The sequence below is a fragment of the Oratosquilla oratoria genome, chromosome 13 (assembly GCF_046742065.1).
Source record: "Oratosquilla oratoria isolate Oo_2021 chromosome 13, ASM4674206v1, whole genome shotgun sequence".
Taxonomy (NCBI): Eukaryota; Metazoa; Arthropoda; class Malacostraca; order Stomatopoda; family Squillidae; genus Oratosquilla; species Oratosquilla oratoria.
In genome coordinates this window covers 28,611,338-28,617,269 of record NC_134789.1, presented here as the reverse complement: position 1 = coordinate 28,617,269, position 5,932 = coordinate 28,611,338, and positions in this window count along the sequence as shown.

The window sequence follows — 5,932 nt, the reverse complement described above, 5'->3', positions numbered from 1 at the left end:
ACCCACCTACAATAAAAGAAACACCCAAATCCAATTCAAAGCCGGAGATCAGGTGAAAACATCTTGAGTTTCTTTGTTTCATTTGTTGGGTAGAAACCTCAAGAAGTTGCCGACCAACTGGTTTTTTGACTCGACGAAAGAGCAAGACTGGAGGTAAAATGTAACAGTTTTGTCGGAGTGAGAAACGGCATTTCATGAATGCCGCTAGTTCACTTTAAATACGCACGAGCGCATATACACCCACATGAATATGGAAGAGAATTTTCATATTACCTTCTAGAAAGACATGCACAGCAAAGGAGCAAGATTACGTGAAAAAAACATTTAAATTTGTGCCACAGTTTTATTCATTTAAATAAGGTCCACCGGGATCACACACACAGGGAAAAGGTATGCTAGAAATAGCACGCATTAAACAAGTCACTATTATTGCTTTGAGTAAGTTTGATAAAGTAGAAATGGGGCGATGTTCCAAAACGCCAATTAGTCCACTACTCTGCCGAGCTGGCAGAATCGGTATCGCTTAGGTAGGAAGTTATCAACCCTGAACAACAAAAGTTACACCCGGTTGAATATGGACAACACTGGTCAAGGCTCGCCAAGTGATTCTCGAAGGAAACGGCTCTGTCAGCAAGAGCCGACATGATACGGGTGAGTTTTGTCCTAAACTTCGACCACTTGTCCTTGCCACCCCTGCCAAGCTTAGCTTCAAGTCTGAAGAAGTCACGTTCAAGGTTGTACATCTTATGTGCGACGGAGAGAATTAGATCATGAAGACTTAAAATGTAATTACACACTTTGCTCCTGTCAGGCTTTAGTACAAAGGGGTTCTTGACCAGTAGTTGTAGGTACGTCTTGGAGTGGTGGTTTATTTCATCGTAGATTCGGTTGAATTCGTCCATGATGATCACAAGCTGAGCACGGACGGTTTGTTGAAGTGAGGTCATCTCCTCACGTTTGGTAACCTTAGAGCTGTCGAAGCATGTGTGGCGATGATAGGTACTTTTCCAGGTGTTCATCTTCGTGGTAGCTTAGGTATGCTTGTCTCTCCACAGTAGCGTATATTGGACTTAACGTGAACAAGGACAGGGCTACATTTTATAGTAGAGTTACCTCTCCGAATGACGCCGTCCATAAGAGGCGCTCTCCACATGACCGGACAGGCTCAATCTTACATCCATAGATGACATACATTTGATTAAAAAGGAGACGATTGATAACGTACTCAATAGCATTCGGTATTAACATATGGTCTTACAGAAATTTGAATGTGTTGTATTTTGAACACAATTATTTCAACATTAAAAAAATGGAACAGCTTTGATTTATGATTTCTTATTAAAATAGAAATATGACATTATTTACCGTAACTATTATTGTATCCAGGCGATCTATCGTTTGGTAAAACAGACTGTTAGTTATTGGTATCGGATGAAGTGCAATGGAGGTAATGAACGTAACCAAGAAAAAAAATGAGTGTCACTGGTAAAGTATCAGTGTTGATGTTAAATGGATGTAATGTCTGACTTAGCTATTCCAAGTATGTATGTATAATAAAGCCTAGATCATTGTTCGCGTAGTAGTTAAAGCATAAGTGATGTTATGTTCGATTGTTTTACATTAACTCAAGCTACAAGTACTAAGGCGCAAGCAGCAGAATATCTAAAGATTATGAATAATATAAACATTTATTTGTATGATGTGGAATTTAATTCACGGACCCCAGATATTGTAAGTAAATTTTATCAAATTGTAACAGAATCAATATTGATTTTTTTCAAATATCTAGTTATGTTTTCTTGTAATGAAATTACACACACGTTTTATATATATGTTCCAGTTAATAAACGCATTCTTTTTTATGTAGAGTATATAATGGGGGACGGAGAGGGGGGGTCGCCGATTTAATGAAGCGGCCTTCCTGTAGATGTGCTGTGTCTTGCGACACTGCTTCTGACCCAGGGCAGTGGACAGGGTGCAGGGATGACCCGTCATCTAGAAGGTGCTAAGATGGGAGGGAGGGTGGAGGGGTATGGAATGTTTTCAGGGATGGAATGGGTGGGAATTATTTTATGCCTTTTCCTTCTTTGCTACCTCCCTAGTAAGGGGGGAAAAGCCTTGGTATATGTATGATGTATATAATGGGTGCCTCATCAGGAGAGCGAGAAGGTTGTGACAACGAAGAAATGGATGAACATTTTAAGCCAAGTCTGAGTACCAGACCACACTTTCCAAATCAGCGAAAACTGGATGAGCTCATCAGGGACTTGGAGTGAGTTTTTAGCATCCAGATTGAGTGAATGGAATCTGTTGGGGAGGACTGTAGATCAACAGCATACATGAAGCGTCATGAGAAAGTCGAAGTATACTTTGATATCAATGAGGATCTGCTTCTGTGAAGATATTAATAGCTTATGTACAGCTATTGGAATTTATCACAACCCTGAACAATAGCCACTGCTCATGGAAAGTTCTACAAAAAGCCTCAAACCTGTTTTACTATACGATGTGAATCAGTATCCATCCCTACTTCTCGAGAAAGTAAACTATATTGAGTCTGAATGGGATGTTTGTGGTGATTTTGAAATACTCGCCTTCTTACTAGGATTACAGGGTGGGTACACCAAGTATTCATGTTTTCTTTGGCAAAAACCTCCACCTAAAATAACCTCCACCCAAAATACCTCCAAAAATTACAAAAATACCTCCATGCATGATATACCTTCCATGTAACAGGGATAAGCATGAATATAATAGGATATAATATGTACATGTATGATATAAAACTGTGCTGCTTGTATTGCTTGGAAGGTTATAATCCTAAATTGTCAAGTTTATTGGAATAATTATATTATCATTCCTTTAACTAAGGTTATAAGCCTAAATCGCCAAGTGAACAGAAATCACCAGACATCATTGGTGCATAGATCAAAGCGTTTATTGGAATAATACAATACAAATACATGTACAAGATGTTCCATATGAAAAGTATTCACAATAGGCCAATTTTCATTTATTACACAAGTAATGCGCATTGCATGATTTTGGCTGGAGGTATTTTTATCTCTAATGTAACTATAGAATTCTTTTGGATTCTCTTTGGATTTATCAACTATATTCATTTCGTATTGTCGTTTTCGTTTTTTATTGTCTTTTTAAAATTTCTCTGTATTAATACATACCTTTAACAGTCATTAGATGCACCCGAGCACTTATATTTCTTGTAAGCCTGTCTCTTTTTAGCAATACTTTTTCAGTTTCTTTGTCAAGCCATTTTGGGCGAGCCTGATTTGGGGGACGTCTGTCCTTAAAAGGAATGTAAGTATGAATAATCTTAGTGAGCGTATTTTTGAATATTTCCCACATCTGATCTACAGGCCTTTCGCTTAATTTTGCCTCCCAATCTGTAAGCTGAAGCTCCTGATGCATTCCTATGAACTGAGTTTTACTGAAATCGGGTATTTTAGAAACAAGTATTTATTCAGAAATGTTTTAGTAGTATGAATCTAACTAAATTGTAATCGCTATTTGCAACAGTTTCACCGACTTCTACATCAGTTATCATGCTTTCACGGCCAGTGATCAATAGATCGAATAAGTTTCCATGTCTTGTGGGCTCTTTTACATGCTGAACTAAGTAATTGTCACCGAGAAAATATATCAAGCAACTACCTACTGTATATGGTCATGTTCAAGGGTCATCCAATCAATATAAGTGAAATTGAAATCACCCATTATCAATAAATCCCGGTTGCAGAAACTAGACAGTTCTTGAAATAACAGTTTGTCGTCTGCTAATGATAATGTCTTTGGTCTATGTATTACACCTACATTCATTTTGGTGAAATTATTTGGGTTGATTCTACCCACAAATCATCATATGCATCCTGTTTCACTTTCTCTAAACCACAAGCATGAACATTGTTTTTCATTGTGGTTTCTATCCTGATGAAAGTGTTTAAATCCCGCAATGTTAAATTCAGCTTCAAACTCTTTACCATTTAACCATGTCTCGGTTATTCCTATCATATCGAGATTTTCGCTTTTGACATACGCCTGTATTTCTTGGAATTTATTCTTGATACTACGAGCATTAAAGTACATGGTTTTAAGAGACTCGTGAGTACTTCTTTTTGACACGTTTTGAGTTTCAATATCATGTCTCACATTATATCTTTTTATTGACACCTTGCTCTATATTGATATTTGGTCCTTCATTGACATTCAATGCCTCATTAATATTTCTCCCATCAAAATTAACATTTCCCCCATCACGGACATCTGATCGCTCACGGCCATCCGATCTCTTTTGTACACTTTGTCCCCCTACGTCACCGCGTTTAATATTGGCTATTGGCCTCCCCTCGTTCATTGACATTCTGTCCTGCATCCCTTCCTAAAATTATATTTTGTCCCCCAGTGACATTATATCCTACCGTGATCTTTTTTCCTCCACTGTCATTATATCCCATCGTGATATTTTGTCCTTTATTGTCATTCTGTCCGGCATCCCTTCCTAAAATTATATTTTGTCCTCCACTGACATATCCTACCGTGATATTTTGTCCTTTATTGGCATTCTGTCCGGCGTCCCTCCCTAAAATTATATTTTTTCCTCCACTTACGTATCCTACCGTGATATTTTGTCCTCCACTATCATTATATCCCGTCGTGATATTTTCTCCTCCACTATTATTACATCCCATCGTGATATTTTGTCCTCCACTGTCCTTACATCCCATCGTGATATTTTGTCCTCCACTGTCCTTACATCTCATCGTGATATTTTGTCCTTGACATTACATCCCATCGTGTCATTTTGTCCTTTGACATTACATCCTAATGTAACATTTCGTCAGCTACCGACATTATATCCTAAAATTATATTTTGTCCTAAACTGGCATATTGTTCTACATTAATGCTATTCTCTACTCTGTTTTGCCCAGTACACTATTTCCCCTTCCCTTTGGGTTTCTACCCCAAAAAAGGAACTAGTTCATTACAAACTCCCACAACTATGTATAGTTTGTTTTGTATATTAATCCCAATTATATTTTGAAATATCAATGCTATGCAAGTTTCAAAATCAGGACGGAAAAACCTGAGAAACACTAAAGATATTTGAAGAAACAAAACTAGTGTTACCCAGTGTTATGTACATCAGTGGACCATGCTTCCTCGGGAGGTGAAAGTACCAAGACTCCTTTAAGAAGAATCAAGAGGGATGGGATAGTTTCAGAGTTCAGCTTTATTTCTTTTTTCTTTTCTTTTTTTCTGGTGACGAAAATTTTAATTTTGTCTCGGAGAAATGTTTGTTGATGAAGTTCTAGTGTTATTTTGGTAATGGTATTTGATTCTGTGTTCTTCCAACTGAGAGAAACATTCAGGTTTAGATTTTATTTTGTTATTGTCACACACGCGCGCGCGCGCACACACACACACACACACACACACACACACAACCTAAATCGTTTGAGCTACAAGGGCGACCTCATATGGACGTTTGATCCATGGAATGAAATGTTGTATCTTTTTATTATCTTTTATATCATGTCAATATAGGTTAGGTTAGGTCTAGTTAGGTTAGGTTTAGTTAGGTTTAATTAAGTCTGGTTAGGTATGGCTAGGATTGGTTAGATTAGGTTTATTTGAGTAGGTTAGGTTAGGTTTATTACAAAAGAAAGACAAAGTATTTTCGTATTCTGTCCCGTGGTTCAAAACTCCTACTTTCAGTGTCCCAAACATCCTAGAGTGCTGCCTTAGATCCCATAGGTTCACGGCTCAAACGTCCTATATTTGGTTATTTTGTATCTTCGTCTCGTTGTTTGCTTAGTTTATTATTTCATACTAATTAATTTCTTTATATTCTTCGAACACCCCGTTTTTTCTAGTCTTTACATGGACCATTCTTGCTCGTCTGTTCCATGCTAG